The sequence below is a fragment of the Podarcis cretensis genome, assembly GCF_951804945.1.
Source record: "Podarcis cretensis genome assembly, chromosome: 5".
NCBI lineage: Eukaryota > Metazoa > Chordata > Lepidosauria > Squamata > Lacertidae > Podarcis > Podarcis cretensis.
This window is the reverse complement of record NC_137174.1, coordinates 35,540,012-35,557,704: the sequence shown is the minus strand read 5'-3', so window position 1 is coordinate 35,557,704 and position 17,693 is coordinate 35,540,012. Positions and strand designations below refer to the sequence as shown.

General features: G+C 40.5%; 1 protein-coding gene across 10 annotated transcripts in view; it reads left to right on the top strand.

Moving 5' to 3' along the window:
- SGMS1 (sphingomyelin synthase 1) overlaps window positions 1-17,693 on the top strand; it is a 77,341-nt gene that overhangs the window by 13,630 nt on the left and 46,018 nt on the right. For 9 of the 10 annotated variants that reach the window (XM_079976414.1, XM_079976407.1, XM_079976415.1 and 6 more), the window contains exon 2: window positions 17,322-17,380. The exons of the other annotated variant lie outside the window; for it this stretch is intronic. The gene's annotated coding sequence lies outside the window, so the exon portion shown is untranslated. The remainder of the gene's footprint in view (window positions 1-17,321; window positions 17,381-17,693) is intronic. 10 annotated transcript variants of the gene reach the window in all.

Sequence of the window (17,693 nt, the reverse complement as noted above, 5' to 3'; positions counted from 1 at the left end):
AAGCAAGGGAGAAGTAGCTCCTTTCCAAGTTGTTTGAGAACTGGTACTAATATAGATGGTTAAACCACTTTCCTTTGGGCATTTTCCTGTTGAAAATTTTCTTACCAAGCTGCTTTTACATTTGCAAGGGAAGAGGCTTTACAGGAAGAGACTGGGCTCAGATCTGGGCACCACAGTTTAAGAAACATATTGACAAGCTAGAATGTCTGCACAGGAGGGTGGCCAAGATGACAGAGGGTCTGGAAACCAAGCCTTATGAGGAATGGTTGAGGGAGTTAGGTATGTCCAGCTTGTATAAGAGAAGACTGAGATGTGATATGATAGCCATCCTCAAATAACTGAAAGGCTGTCACATGGAAAATGAAGCAAGCTTGTTTTCTTCTGCTCCAGACGGTAGGCTCTGAACCAATGGATTCAAGTTACAAGGAAGGAGATTCGAACTGAACATTAGGAAGAACTTTGGTCAGTAAGAGCTATTTGACCGTGGAACAGATTATCTTGGAAGATGATGGACTCCCCATCATCAGAAGTTTTTAAACAGAGGTTGGATGGTCATCTGCCAGAAATTCTTTAGTAGTGATTTTTGCATTGCAGAGGATTGGACTAGTTGACCCTTGGGGTTCCTTCCATGTCTACAATTCTGTCATTTTATAAACTTATGGGGAACAGACAAGCTGCTTTCTTGGTGCAATTTTAGGACTGCATTATGTTTGGGGTGCCGTTTATATGTATCACAGCAGTGAATTCTTACACTGAAATTTTCAAACATATGGGAAATTCATATGATTATTGCACTATATGGATACACTCATGTATAAGTATTTTTTCTCAGTGGTTCTATTTTGCAGTACATTAAATATTTAGGCAATGGAATACTTAGAGGTGTGCATGAGCACACTTATGGCTGTAGCCTGTGAAACTGTTCTTAAAAGAAATGGCAAGCATGTGTAAGGGCTAAGTAGCTGGAGCTGGGAACAGGCTTTGAACACTACTAGCATGTTGGACATCAGCTACAACTATTTGTCATTCATATTGCACTTGTCAGAACAATTATGACTAAAAAGAGGTATATAAGATCGTAAATAAAATGCAACTATCACAGCAAGTTGAACTTAAAAGTTAATTAACAGTGCCTTTGCATGACTGTTCCAGTCACACACAATTAGTATGCACTTCTTAGGTTTTTCCCCAACAGAAAGTAATTTACAGGTTCTGGAAATCTGATAATTAGCTCATTAATGGCCATCACACCCCTGTTTTTGCACTGTTTTTCTTTTATGTTTCATATTTGCAGCAGAATAACTAGCTTTAGTGTATTATGCACAACTTTAATACTTAGAACAACAGAAATAAGGTAGTCCATTGATAGGATTCTTATCATTTGGAAGTGAAACTGAAGACCAAAATGTGATGTGAAAACTTATTTTGAAGATATATGGGTTACACCTCGAGGTGTTTTGGACTAAAATTCCTGTCTTCCCTGACCATTGGCAGGCTGGCTGAGACTGGGAGTTTGAGGCCAACAATATCTGAAGGACACCAGGTGAGGGAAGGCTGGTTTAAACTGCGATCTCCTCTAAACTATGGGGTGAGAGCATTCGCAGAGCCTAACCCCTGAAAGCAGTGTTCGAAATTCATCAGGCACCAGGCACATTGTATGTAGCTTGTCACTAAGTGAAGATGCCTGGGTGCCAGGATGGCACCTGATGTCTCCACCATCTGTAGGTGCATGCCTAGGAATCCTTGGATCTTGCCTGTTTTCCCAAACAAGCAACAACAATTCTATCTGTAATATTTTATTTGCACAATCAGAACAAATTTCAGGAACCAAAAATGCATATTGAAAAATACGACTTTCGAGCCATCTGGCCCCCAATGGCAACTAGGCATTCAATTTTGGTGGCCATAACCCTGTTTTAAGGAGCTATTAGCTGCCTAGCTTACATATCTGAGTTTCTAACACTGCCTGCAAATGTCCAGTTTATTATTCTCAGGCCTCAGGAATTGAAACTGATCCCACAGATCTGCAGGACCTGCCTCAACTGTGGTGTCTAGTTTGATACAGATGTCTGCAGCTTTGTTCTCGGTGCTTTTGTAAATGCATCCCAGTGCACTTCTGAGTGATTAGCTGTTTCTCCCCCCTCAGATTGGGTTTAACCAGCCTGTTCAGCCAGAGCTGTTCTGAGGATGCAATAGAGGCAGATAAATAGACTTTCCACTCTGCCAACAGCGCCACATGGTAGCCATGGTTATATGCTTTTACATATTCTCTGCTGTATTCACCCAAGACTCGTGCCACCTGTGCTCTAACCATCCAGCCCATTTCATTGCCTGGAATTCCTCAGAAGATCAATAAGGTTTCTGGGTTTCCTGCAGCCAGAGAGGGTACTGGGGAGTGATCATGTCACTCACAAATGCATCCAGTGTTGTTGTGTCTGCATTTCTCCATCTCCATCCACAGTCTTGTCGATCAGTTGTCTTGTTATGGTCCCTGGGGCTTTGCTATAAAACCATATTGAGCTGCTGCTTCCTCATGCTCGTTAGAAAGCAGATAATTGCTAATTCTAGTTTTGAAACTTAAACCAGCACGTAACAAGACAGGGTAAAGGTAAAGCGACCCCTGACCGTTAAGTCAAGTCGCGGACGACTCTGGGGTTGTGGCACTCATCTCGCTCTATAGGTCGAAGGAGCCGGCGTTTGTCCGCAGACAGCTTCCAGGTCATGTGGCCAGCATGACTAAGCCGCTTTTGGTGAAACCAGAGCAGCGCACAGAAACACCGTTTACCTTCCCGCAGGAGTGATATCTATTTATCTACTTGTACTTTGACTTGCTTTCAAACTGCTAGGTTGGCAGGAGCTGGGACTGAACAACAGGAGCTCACCTCATTGCTGGGATTCAAACCACCGACCTTCTGATCGGCAAGCCCTAGGCTCTGTGGTTTAGACTACAGCGCCACCCGTTTCCCCAACAAGACAGGGTACTTTTATTAAAAAGAAGAGTAGGATTGGCTCAAGGTCCAAGCCATGCACATGGCTAAACCTTCTCTTATGAACAATGCTCGTAGACAAGTCAGTAGGTTGACATATATAAAGTGGAGTTTTTCCCACCAGAATTAAAGGACAGAAGACCTAAATTCAATTATATAATCTTACTGTTACATATTTTACTAAAAATAACCAATAGGTTTGTGGTTGTTACCAGGACTTTTTCTGATTGAATTGAATTTTGTTTGCTTTATAAAACTTTATTTTCATGTTTCTATGTGTATGCCAGGCTGGGCAGCTAGGAGTGTTATCCTGCTGAAAAGACAAACAAATTTGCTTTGCCGATATTCAAGCATTTAGAGTTTAAGAAAATTGCCGTTGAGAGCTGGAGTGACAATGATTGTGTAAAGAATCTATCTTAGAATATTACAAGTATAATATTCCCGATCTTGCCTTGTTGAGGAAGATAATGGTAACCCCATGTGTGATATATTAGAAGAGAATATGTTGAACAAAACTACAGCAAAATAGAAGCAATATCTCTCTCAGGTTTTGTTATGACCTTGTAGGTGTGTGTTTCCAGAAAACAAGATAGTCAGTGTTGTTGTTTGTAGACAATACGGGGAATACATCCATAATGTGGAGCTTTTTCAATTAGCTGGGACTTTTGTTGTCCTGTGTAGCAAGTTATTCCCTTGGCTTCCCTCACCCTGTCCCATAGCAAGTACATTAGGTCCTGAAGGAAATGTCTATTGTTTGCTGAACACTTGATCTCTTCTAAGAATATTTTGGGCTGTTCTTGAACTTTTGTTTTGTTCTTCAGATAATAGAGCTATTTTTCTAGAACTGCTTCCTTTTCGTGCTATAAATACAAACATGTTTTCACACAGATATCAAGCAAGAGACATCAAAGTTTAAAATTAGTTGGCAGTAATTTACATTTGATCAAGAAAGGGTGTCCATTGATGGAGCAAGCAAGCGTAAATGATTTTGTTGACCGCCTCATTTATTAAGCAGGCAATATTTTTTTCACAGCACATTTTATAGATAAATGGAATGTGCACAAGACATATATGCACAACAGTTTCTGCCCTCTTCTTTTGAAGGGAAAGGTTTGCATTCAGTGAAGCTTTTGTGCACCTGGAGCTACAAATATGTATTGGAGTTGCTGGAATCAAAGCGTTTGAGCTAAAACCCTCCTCTTCCTTTTGGTTTGTAATTCAGAATTCAGTAAATGTACTAAGTTACAGAAGTTAGAGCTTGCTTTTGTCTCGTGGAGAACAGTAGCTTGTTGATGCTGAGGAATTCTTTGTTTGCTACAAAATGTCCACTCAATCTTTGCCACAGCAGTCTTTTCTTTTGACACTTTCGTACACCTGACATACAAGAAGTGTCAAAATTATGTTTCCTGCCCCATTCCTGCTTTAGACCCTGAGTAGAGATTAGCCTTACCCTATTAAAAGACGCCTGCTTCTTGGGAGAAAAGCGATGACAAACCTAGACAGCATCTTAAAAAGCAGAGACATCACCTTGCCAGTAAAGGCCAGTATAGTTAAAGCTATGGTTTTCCCAGTAGTGATGTATGGAATTGAGAGCTGGACCATAAAGAAGGCTGATCGCTGAATAATTGATGCTTTTGAAGTATGGTGCTGGAGGAGACTCTTGACAGTCCCATGGACTGCAAGAAGATCAAACCGATCCATTCTTAAGGAAATCAGCCCTGAGTGCTCAGTGGAAGGACAGATCCTGAAGCTGAGGCTCCAATACTTTGGCCACCTCATGAGAAGAGAAGACTCCCTGTCCCTCAGACCTTGTGGGGGGCCGGACTATATTTTGAAAAATAAAATAAAATTGAATGAATTCCTATGCCCCACAAATAACCCAGATACGCATTTTAAATAAAAGCACACATTCTACTCATGTAAAAACACCAGGCAGGCCCCACAAATAACCCAGAGATGCATTCTAAATAAAAGGACACATTCTACTCATGTAAAAACATGCTGATTCCCAGACCATCCGCAGGCCGGATTTAGAAGGTGATTGGGCTGAATCCGGCCCCTGGGCCTTAGTTTGCCTGCCCATGGTCTATACGAAATAAAATATTGTTGTTTAGTCGTGTCCGACTCTTCGTGACCCCATGGACCAGAGCACGCCAGGCACTCCTGTCTTCCATTGCCTCTCTCAATTTGGTGAAACTCATGTTAGTAGCTTCAAGAACACTGACCAGCCATCTTGTCCTCTGTCGTCCCCTTGTTCTTGTACCCTCAATCTTTCTCAACACCAGGGTCTTTTCCAGGGAGTCTTCTCTTCTCATGAGGTGGCCAAATATAGTTATTGTTAATTCTGGGTTTGTTAATGTTGACATTTTGGGGCACACGGGTCCAAATGCTGTTCAGTTGGAAAAGAGGCTTTCTGCGTCTCCAACATTTTTAGAATAATGTTAGCTTGACAGTTCTGCAGAAATCTTTGTGGAACCTGGGTCTCTTTTTCATGAGGGACTTTAAAATTCCTGCCAAGCTTTTCACTTATGTAAAGACTAACAATGGAACACATTCTCTTCTCCTAGAAACAGCAGTGACTAGCAGCACCCTATGAATTCAAACTTTGCTGCTCTTTTTCTCTCCCTTTTCTGTAGTAAAATGCTATGAATAATTTAGGCAGATGTTAATGATTGTCTTTTCAGTGTGCTATAAATTAATACTGTAATTGACACTTTTCTGCCTTAATAAATGGAAAGTGTTGGCAGATCTTCCTGCCTTTGATTGCTCTCTATGTATTCTTGCAAATAAATTGTTTTGCTGAAATAGAGAAGAATTGGCTTAAAGCTTGTAGGCTGCATGGATTCTGCATTTTTCAAAAGCTGCAAGATAGACTACAAAAGTTCATTGTAACCTGTGGTGGTGCTACGATGGTCTCATGCTGACACCATCAGTACCATTATACAATGCTGACCCACACAGAGACTTTTGAAGGCAGCACCATAATTGTAGAACAATTTGATGTTTTACAGCTTTCCCTAGATGTTCATCAGTGCCCTTTATAAAAGTCTACTGGAAGTGATATAAGAGTTGGAATTATGACCAAAAAATAGTATTCAAAGGGGTATTTTGAGGCAATCATTGTTTTTCAAAAGGAACTTATGCATTTATGTCAATTGCATGAAATTTTCTTTCAGTTGTAAATCAGTACAGGAGCACCCTCTGGATTTGCCACATGGACACCTCTGTTTATATGTATATTCTTTCAAAGGCATTTAATTACACTTCTTTAGAATTATTCTTAAATTTTAGTTTAGTCTAAGTTATCTATAAATGATGACTTTCTGATCCTAATAGCTTCCTAATGTTGTTTTGCCAAATGAATGATTGGGGGAGGGTGGATTTGAGTAGCAGTGGGTGGTGGGGCTGGAGCAAAAAGTGGGTAGGGCTACCCTTTGTCACCCTCACATACAATCTTTCTTCTCATCCTAGTGCATGGGTAGGCAAACTAAGGCCCGGGGGCTGGATCTGGCCCAATCACCTAAATCTGGCCCACGGACGGTCTGGGTATCAGCATGTTTTTACATGAGTAGAATGTGTGCTTTTATTTAAAATGCGTATCTGGGTTATTTGTGGTGCATAGGAATTCATTCATTTATTTATTTTTCAAAATATAGTCCTGTCTGACACGCAGCATAAATTAATAATGCAGAGTTTTAAAGAATAAAAGCTTTACTGAATTAAAATAAACTTCTTCATAAACAACATGGTTCCAAACAGTTTGACTGAGATTACATACTGACTGTTCACAACTGAAACAGACTGACTCTGACTGACATCTTACAGAGAGCACAAAAGAGAAACTGGCTGCTAAGTCACATGTCAGAGTGACTCAACAGTTAGCAGTTAGGCCTGAATAACCTTAGTAGGCCCAAATGATTGTGCAGTCCTAGCACTTCCCAGCCTGCTTTGCTGCTTCTGCTATCATGTGTCTTTGTCACATGACACGGTCCCCCACAAGTGGGTTACCTTGGAAGGAAGAAATTGCTGTTGTCTGAGGTCTGAATTGCATGCTTGAATAGGGCTTTCCCCCTTTCTCTTCACATTGCTCCATTGGTTTTAGTATTCACCCTCCATCTCTCCTTGCAGACTCCCCCACCTCCCTAAATTAAGCTGAGGGCCACAGGTTCCCCACCCTTCTTTATCTCAGTGAAACCTGATAATCAATGTATGTTGTTTGTATTAAATGGATGTAAATGTTGATAGCCATTCAGTCCCTTATGTACATATTTACTTATGCCGGAGTCCAGAGGGAGATACGGCGGCCAAATGTCCTTACACCCAGTGGGCTATAGGAGCTTCTGGAGCAGCTTCCAATAAATATAAGAAGCTAGCTACAGCAGTTCATTTAATCAAGTAAAAACAAACCACCCAAGGCTGTAATCCTAGTATACCTGTGACTAAGCTCCATTTAACTCATTGGGATGTACAGTTATCTTGTCCATGTCTACTCAGAAGTATGCCTTTAGTATGTGTTGGTCAGGTCTAGCCAACATTGTGCTTTCCAGATGTTGGCCTCCATATTGAGTCTTTTCGGGGCCTTAGCCTCCATTGGTGATAACCACCTTGGGGTCTTATTTTCCAATAAATCTTTATATTTCGACCAGACATTGAACACTGCTTTTCTGACAACATGATTATTGAAAGCCTTATGTATTTTAACCTTGTCATACCACAAATATGCATGCCAACCAAAAGCATTGTTAAATCCTTCCAAATTTAAAACATCAGTGTTTTCAAGAAGTAGCCAATCCTTCAACCAGCAGAAAGCTGCTGATTCATAATACAACTTTAAGTCTGGCAGGGCAAAGCCCCCTCTTTCTTTAGCATCAGTTAATATCTTAAACTTGATTCTGGGCTTTTTGCCCTGCCAGACAAATTTAGAAATATCTCTCTGCCACCTCCCAAAACACTCCATTTCATCCACAATCTGCAAAGTTTGAAACAAAAACAGCATTTTTGGCAATACATTCATCTTAACAGCAGCAATACGTCCTGACAAGGAAAGTTTCAATCTTGACCAAACATCTAGATCCCTTTTGATTTCAGACCAACATTTTTCATAATTATCTTTATATAAGTTCCTGTTCTTCGCTGTTATGTTTACCCCTAGATATCTTACTTTTTTAACCACATTTAATTCTGTCTCTTTCTGAAACCTTTCTGATTCTAAAGAAGTCAAGTTTTTTTCTAGAACCTTGGTTTTTTGCTTATTAAGTTTAAATCCCGCCACTCGACCAAACTCATAAATCAGTTGCAAAACCCTTTTGGTACTAGACTCTGGCTCCTGTAAAGTCAGTACTAGGTCATCTGCAAATGCTTTAAGTTTATACTCTTTCGCTCCGACCTGAATACCTTCCACCAACTGGTCTCCTCTGATCATGTTTAAGAGCACTTCCAGGACTGATATAAATAACAAAGGGGATATAGGACAACCTTGTCGTGTACCTTTTTCAATTCTAAACTCTTCTGTCACTACATTGTTCACTATCAGTTTTGCCTTTTGCTCTGAATAAATTGCCTCTATCCCATTCTGAAACCCCAGTCCCACTCCCATCCCTTCCAGGTTTTTCTTCATGAACTTCCAAGAAATATTGTCAAAGGCCTTCTCCGCATCTATAAATATCAACACTGCTTTTGTATTGATGTTTGTTTGCAAGAGTTCCAAAATATCAATAATGTTCCTTGTATTAGCAAACAAATATCTACCTGGGAGAAAGCCTGCCTGGTCCTTATGAATTACTTCATTTAAAACTTTTTAAAGTATACTTGCTAGAATGTCTGCAAATATTTTGTAATCCACGTTTAGGAGGGAGATAGGGCGGTAATTCTTAAGTTGTGTCTTTTCAGTTTCTAGTTTGGGTATCAATGTGATGAAAGCTTCTTTCCACGACTCCGGTGCCTTCTTCCCCTCCATAATTTCATTGCAAACCTCCATTAATGGATGTATCAAATAATCTTTCAATGTCTTGTAGTATTTGGAGGTAAGCCCGTCTGGCCCTGGAGATTTGCCCAATTGCATGTTCTGAATGGCCTCTTCGATCTCTGATTGTGTTATTTTATAATTCAGGATTGTTCTGTTCCGTAGAGATAACCTTGGTAATCCATTCTTCTTTAAAAATTGTTCTATCTCTGATTCGTTTTGCGGCCCTTGTGTATATAATTGCTTGAAATATCTCTGGAAGCACTTTCTGATGTCCATTGGGTTCTGAATATTTCTTCCCTCAATTTCTAAGTTTTTACTGTGTTCAGTTTTTGTCTCTTTTTCAGCTGCCATGCTAGCAGCTTTCCACATTTATTTGCCGATTCAAAAGATCTTTGTTTCATTAACTTAACTTTCTATTCCACTTCTTGATTTATCAATTTTGAATATTGTGCTTGATAATGTTTAATTTCTCTTAGGATCTCCTTTGACTTCGGTTTCAATCTTAATTTCTTCTCACCTTCTTTAATTTTCTCCAAAATCTTACCCTTTTTCTCATTCTGTGCTTTTTTCTTAATAGTATTCTGCTGTATCAGAAACCCCCTCATAACCGCCTTACTTGCGTCCCAGACAATTCTTTTTTCCACCGTAGTGTTCAAATTTATTTCAAAATAGTCCTTCAAAACTTTTTGGGCCTTTTTACTGATCTCCTGATCTCTAAACAAATTGTCATTCATCCTCCATCTAAAGGAGCCGGTTGGCGTTAATCTCATATCCATCTTTACAGCATTATGGTCGGAGCAGGTCTTTGGGCAGATTTCCACTTTTTTAATCTTGGGTGCCAGGCCTCTAGTTGTCCAGATTTGGTCGATTCTTGTCCAAGTCAGTTGGGCTTCAGAAAAGAATGTTCCTTCTCTTCCTAGAGGGTTCTTTGTTCTCCAGATGTCAATCAAGTCCATGTTGTCAGTCAATTCAAAGAATGTTTTGGGTAGTCTGCCTTCTTTTGTTACGTTTTGGCTATGCGATTTATCCATGTTTGTTGATACCACCCCAGTTAAATTGGCTATTTGAACATGGGATATTACACCCACTTCTAACATAGTGAGAAAGTGCATTTTGGAAGTAAAACTGTTTCCGTCTGGGGAATGTTTTGTAGTGGCGTTATATCATTGCCTGGCTTTAAAAAAACCCCAAGAAACTGTTATTTTCTTCTAGATCATCTTGCACGGTAAATATGATACATGCTTCAAATATTCTCCCAGCTTTAACAATTTATTGCCTAGATAAAGGAAGTCTCATAGCACCTGCCAGGTTTTGCAAACCTTCAATAAGAATAAATATCCTGTGCCAGACAAGGTGCCATTAAGGATTTACAAGGGAAAATAATTGAACTTATTTATCAAATTCTGGTTTCAGACAGCAGGCAATTAGCAGTGTTCTTTCCATTTAGGAACATCATTATTTGCAATAGTATGAATAGTTTTAGTAGTGGATGCATATATTTTCACTTTTTTTTTTGTTCTCCACTACAGAATTGATTATTGGAACTCATTTGCATTAGGACTCTCTTTTTTAAAACCCTTCCACTTTGACATTTCTGTGATTTTCAAGTACATAGCTGCTATTTTGTCTCATAGAAATAAAGGAAGACTAAAAAAAGTAAAGCAAACACTTAAGAGTTGCACATATGTAGAAATCTATATCCCTACTCTCCTCTTGTTGCTGATAAATGGATGGAGTCGGGTTAATTTATTCAAAGAGACTGCGGACCTAAAACTCAGGTAGGAGTAATACAACATTAATCTTCACAACAGCCCTATTGAGTATTATTCGGTGAGTCTTTCTGAGTGCAGGGTCCTCAATAAAAGTCCAACATCCCATATACTGGACCACCGTTCTGATTCATAGTTAAGAAGCATAGAAATATATGTGTCTAAAATTTCACCATTTGACATGAAGGGTTTCTAGCATCCAATAGGCTAGATGTGATATGTTAGTAAAACAATTTTTCTCTTTTTCTGGCTGACCAAGTAGCAATAATCTCCAGCCAAGCAGGTGTGCTTATACTGTTGCTGGGGTTAAGTTACAACACTGTGTTTGCATAAGGCTGCAGTATGAAGATTGGTAGCTCAGTTGATAAGAGCATCGTGCTGATTAATGCCAAGGTTGCAAGTACAGGACAGCTGCATATTCCTGCATTCCAGGCATTGGACTACATGATTCTTAGGGTCCCTTCCAACTTTACAATTCTATGATTCTATGAAATCCAGTGGGTTCCCTTCTAGTTTAAAAACACACAGCTGAGCTACGGGTACTCATCTCAATTTTAAGACTTGGCACTCTCTGGGTGGCTTTAGGCAAGACAGGGTTGTATTCAAGTATATGGTCTTTCTCTGGGTATGAGGCTGAAAAAGGGGGGAAGCCTCCCAGGTGGGAGCTAGGAGGAGGAAACTCTGTATGTAGATGGAAGATTAAGATTAAATGATGATAGAGACCTATGTACATAAATATGTAACTTCGTGTTTATTAGAATCAGTACTATTATGGCGGTTGTTACTATTTTGTTTCCCCCTCTCTCCTGCCTTCTTTCCGTTTTTATATATTGTTCTCTATTATTTCTTTCTAGATTAGTTAGTTTCTTATTGTATAGTGTGTTGGAAAATCTTAATTAAAATTGATCATAAAGGAACAAATAAATAAAAAGTGGCACATTCTGATCCTGGAGGTAGCAGATAGCCATTGTATCATTGATATGAGTTTGTCCAATCCCCTTTAGAAGCCTCCAGGGTAGTGGCCATCACCACATCTTGTGTTGCCTAATTTCATAGTTTTTGCACAATGCGAAGAAGTCCATTTTGTCTGTTCTGAATCTCCCACTTTTTGACTTAATTGGATGGCCTGAGGTTCAGTATATTGAGGGAGGGGTGGAAAAAGAAGCTTCGTCTAGACTCTATACCCTTGCAAGGTTTTTATGAACATTGATCATGTTCCTCTGTAATTTCCCTTTTGCTGAACTACAAAGTGTTGAAACTGTGGACTTTTCTTGTAGAGAGGATGCATCCGTAAAGTTAGTACCTAGTATTTTTCAAAATCCCCTTACATGGTTGCTAACCACATGATTTAACATATTGTCTAACTTCAGCATAGGTTCAGGGAAGGCAATATTCATCCAGAGCACGGTGCACAGGAGGAGAGGCTTAACCCCTTTCCTACCATGCTTCTAATGAAAACCAACCCTTCATGTGACAGTATGCATTCCAGCTCAGCTTCTTTGAATGCTTTTTGATTAATCCCCAAAGGTGCAATTCAGTATAGTGTTAAAATATAAAAGTGGAAATTCATGCCCCAAACCCCCTGAACCTATTCTGGGTTTCCCCCCAGCCCTCCAGAGCAGATTTTTTTTTTTTGGGGGGGGGGGAGACTGGGGAAGTCCCATTGCACGAGCGAACCTCATTCTACTCATACAAAAACTTAGTTGGATCCACCCACAGTGTTCTGGAGAGAACTGAATCCATTGTCTTTCCCTTTTAACATTTTTTATTAGCCCTGTCATTTTAGATAAATTTCCTTTTATGAAATCAAATGCAACAGTGTTGGACTTTCCTGCCAATCTCTGAAAATGAAACTATCTAATTCTCATTTGCTGTTTAATGTTTCACAAATTACAAAATAACCGGTAGTGACTGATTTCTATTATTAGAAGGTTGTAATTTAAAATGTGTTTTTAAAAACGATATTTGTCTTGAATTCCAAATGAAGGCTTGTTCCTTAGAAACCTGACAAGAGAAGCCCAGGTTCATTTTTTAAAAAAAACCAAACTTCTTTTGCACCCCTTTATAAGGTAAAGGTAAGGTAACCCCTGACCATTAGGTCCAGTCATGACCGACTCTGGGATTGCGTCGCTCATCTCACTTTATTGGCCGAGGGAGCCGGCGTACAGCTTCCGGGTCATGTGGCCAGCATGACTAAGCTGCTTCTGGCGAACCAGAGCAGCGCATGGAAACTCCATTTACCTTCCCACCAGAGCGGTACCTATTTATCTACTTGCACTTTGATGTGCTTTTGAACTGCTAGGTTGGCAGGAGCAGGGACTGAACAACGGGAACTCACCCCGTCGCAGGGATTCGAACCGCCGACCTTCTGATCAACAAGTCCTAGGCTCTGTGGTTTAACCCACAGTGCCACCCGCATCCTGCACCCCTTTATATTCACTTTTAAATAGGCCATTCACTTGCTAAATTGACAGTTGTCACTTCCCATAGTTTAGGCAACAGTTCCTTTAAAAAACAAAAAACAAAAAACCCAAACATTTGAGCTAGAATCCTACTTCTGGAATATTTCATGGATAATTATTTCAGGTACAATTATATTTCCATGTGAAGTACTTTGTTTTAAGCAAGGAAATGTTGACCCTGTTTGAACCAGATTAATTTCCCAGTGCGGTAACACCACACCTATATTCCCAACTGTTGATATTGCAGGTGAGATTCCTGTTGCAAGGACCCCCAGGCTGATAGATACGCGAGGTTTGCACAGACCAACGCTGTGACTCATAATGTTTATATTAATTTTTTGTCTGATGATTGCTTTGAATTTCAACATAATTGTATGCCAGAGAAATGTCAGGTTACTCCCCCCCCCCATTTGCTGGCTTTTATAGCTTGATATTTGGGTGAGGTTTTTTGATATTTAGTACAGTATAGCAATCAAATAATTATTCAGTTCATATACAGATACAAATATATTAAATTACTTGTGCTACATCCTGATGGTTGCAGGGAAATGGCAAATATTTTAAAAGTAGGTTTCTATCACAGCAAAAGGAAACTTGCAGTCCTTTGGTAAGGAAAGGGAATTGCTTTCTATTTTGAATTATTTCTAATGCAGAGGATAGCAGGTTAATGTGAGCTTATTTGGTCTTGTCGTAGAAAGTGAGATGATGCTTGATTAAACAGAAACAATGTACTAACTGTAACAGTGACGAAAAGTTCACCTTGTACTGTACTGACACTCAGAAGAGAGAGGAATGCTAAGAAAGGCAAAGCTAGAACAAAATACTTGCAGGAAACACAGGGAACACAGTACAGGTGAGGGGAAAAAAAATAAATACCGTATTTTTCGCCCTATAGGACGCACTTTTCCCCCTCCAAAAATGAAGGGGAAATGTGTGTGTCCTATGGGGCGAATGCAGGCTTTTGCTGAAGCCTGGAGAGCGAGAGGGTCGGTGCGCACCAACCCCTCTCGCTCTCCAGGCTTCAGGAAGCTATCCGCAAGCCGTGGGAGAGCTGCGCGACTTCGCGCAGCTCTCCCATGGCTCGTGGAGAGCTGCCTGCACCCTGAAGCCTGGGGGCGCGCTGAGCTCAGCGCCCCCCAGGCTTCGGGCTTCGCGCAGCTCTCTGCAAGCCATGGGAGGGCTGCACGAAGTTGCACAGCTCTCCCACGGCTTGTGGAGAGCTGCCTGTTCTGGGGGCTGGGGTCGGGGGAAGCTCGGGCCGAAAAATACGGTAATAAAGAATTTGCCTGAAAGTGCTCACTAGCGTCTCCTCATCATTCTGGGGGGAAGGTGACAGGTGGGGTGCTGCAGGATTCTACCCTGGGCTCGCTGTTGTTCAACATATTTATAAACAACTTGGATTAATGTATTGAGGGAATGCTAATCAAACGTGAAGATGACCAGTGGATTCAAGTTACGAGTAAGGAGATTCTGACTAAACAGGAAGAACTTCGACAGTTGAAAAGACTCCTATGAGAGGTGGTGGTTTCTCCTTCATTGAAGGTTTTTAAGCAGAGGCTGGATGGCCACCTGTCAGATTCCTGCATTTCAGGGGGTTGGACTAGATGACCCTTGGGCCCCCCTCCAAATCTACTATTCTATGATTATTTGACAGCTGCAAGAATGGAAGTGTAAACAGATATATGCAGAGGTCCCTCCAACATTTGGGGGGGGCATTGCGTGTGCATGATGTCACACGCCACCCCCCAACCTGGCCAGGCCGACTTGGCCCGCCACCCACCCACTGCCAGCTGCCTTACCTTCATGAGACGGATGCACCGGGGTGAAGATGCTTTGCCATGCTGCGTACAGTGGTACCTCGAGTTACAGACGCTTCAGGTTACAGACTCCACTAACCCAGAAATAGTACCTCGGGTTAAGAACTTTGCTTCAGGATGAGAACAGAAATTGCATGGCGGTGCGGCAGTAGCAGGAGTGGTACCTCAGGTTAAGAACAGTTTCAGGTTAAGAACGGACCTCCAGAACGAATTAAGTTCTTAACCCGAGGTACCACTGTACATGATGGGAATGGCCAACGCTCCTATTAGGACTGTAGAGGTCAACATAAGGGAGGAAGACTGGCTTTCTTTGTATAGGGCCTTAAACTGGGAAGGAGCAGTAGGAAATGGTATTACCACTGATTTTGGAATAAGGATGGCATTACTATCAGCTAATTGGAGATCTTCAGCCATCCCCAATTCACAACAAATAGGCAGAATGCTGTTGCATGGTCTATACGATTTTTGTGTGTATGTGCCTTAATTTATTAACTGGAAAAGGGAACAGTATGTAACACATGACCCAAGATACCCTGGAGAATGTGCCAAGCTAATGAGGGTTAGTATGAAAGATTACTGAAATTACATAATGGACTTGGCCTAGATAGAGAATCTTCACAATCAGTACCAAAGCTTGGGTCACAGATTTTAGGATTGGGTAGATTGAACATTGAAAGGGGTTAGATTTAACTCTTTAACATTTAACTTCAAAATTTCCTTGGGTTGGCTAGGTTTATGATACAAGAGCTCTCGGTCAAGAAGATAGATTAGGCTTCAAGTGCTAACCCCACTTATCTGTTGAATTCAGTAGGATTTTCTTCTAAGTAGATGTGATTAGAATTGCATTGTTAATGTAACTCAAGATGGAAAAGGCGAGTGCTTAATGCCTGCGCTACTCATAGGACATGTGGTATTAGATGCCACTGCTCCAAAATATGGAAGCTAGTGGTGTGTTCCCAGAGGAACACATGTGTAATTGCAGTCTTTTATTTAAATCCATGAAATGTGGACTTTCCCCATTATATTTCCCAATAATTCATACTGTATCTTTCTGTGGAACATGGTGCGGATTTGTAATGGTGGCAAGGACAGCAGTTTCTCTATGTACAGCTGAATCAAATGACTGTTGGGGGCCCCATTCTGTTGAGCATGATAATACCGTTGGCTTACTATTTGTTTCCTGTTAATTGGGCTTGTCACATTAGCATAAAGTACTGATTGCTTTGGATGCTAGGAGGATAGGTATACACAGTAAAATGGTTCTCCTGTGACTCAGGCAGGGATATAACAATCCTTCATGCTGCACAGAAAGGTCAACATTTCCTTTCTTGCCTGAGTCAGCCACCAGATCGGAAAAATGTGGAAAATCCTTCCTGATCCCTAACATAGCAATCAATTATGCTCTGAGACCAAAAATAACATTACCCATAATATCAGTATCCGTTGCCGTTTCCTACTGCACATTCTGCACAGCTTTTGATGGCGGAGGGAACTAGTTTGTTTTAGAAGTTATCAACATACTTTCCAAGTCATTATTCACAGTAAGAACAGTAAAATTATGGCTATAAAACACATTGACGACGCTTCATTTGAGGGCAAAATCCAAAGTTACACTGGATTTCATCTGTGTCGTAGGCATCATAAGTAAAATTTCTAAGTTATTCCTAGTTAAAGTGTAACTAAATCTGGTACTTAAGTGCATTGGCATAGCCAGGATTTAATTGGGGGGGGGGGAGGCAGGCTTTATGTTTTGGTGGGCAGAACCGAGTTATCTGTGATGCAATTGGCCAGTTAGTTAAGCATTTTTATTTATTTACTTGAATGGGGGGCAGCTACCCCCTCTTCCCTATGCCCATGCTTTCAGCATCAGAAAAACCTGGCAAAGAAAACGGCTGGCCATAAAGAAAAATAAGGCTTTAGCCTGTTAATGTATGTAATTAATATGGTTGGTTACAGTGCACAAGCCATGGGAGAAATAATAGTTTGAGAATATTTGAGCAATATCATGCCTGAATCTAGGACCCCTTCAGGAGGTTTTTTGTTTGTTTGTTTTTTTACACAAAGATAAGCTGCCAGCAGGGAAGAATGCACACACCCTTGAGTGTTGTTTCACTTGCGTAGTTTGGGAAGCCAAGTTGCAGCAAAAGTATTGTGTGCATGGGATAGGTAAAGATGATAACCCCCTTTTGTGTATCCAGTGTTCAAGAATGAGAAACTAAGCAATGGGGAATGCATTCACTCTGAAAGCTATAATTATCTGAAATATTAAAAAAGAACTATAGGCTTACTCACTCTCTCTCTCTCTCTCTCTCTCTTTCTAGAAAGAGACGTTTGAAGCTAAGAAGAAGATTAATCTCAGATGGAAAATTGCATTATGATGGTAAATTCCCACTATTCTGTTGAGTTTGTTCAATTTAGAAAATAGAATGCACTTATCTGAAACTATGTCAATGGTTATTATGGGACAGTCCGTGTAATGAGTGATTTCTTAAAGTGCTTTTCACCTATGTTGTTAATTTTTTTTTATTTTAAATTTGCATAGCCTTTGGGAAAAAAGTGATTAAAAATTACAAATTTGTTTGCTGCATTTATACCTTCCTTTGAAGACGCTCAAGGCAGCATCAATAGTATTCTCTGCCTCCCCCCCCCCCCCATTTTGTTAGGCAGATTAGGCTGGAAAATAGTGACTGGCC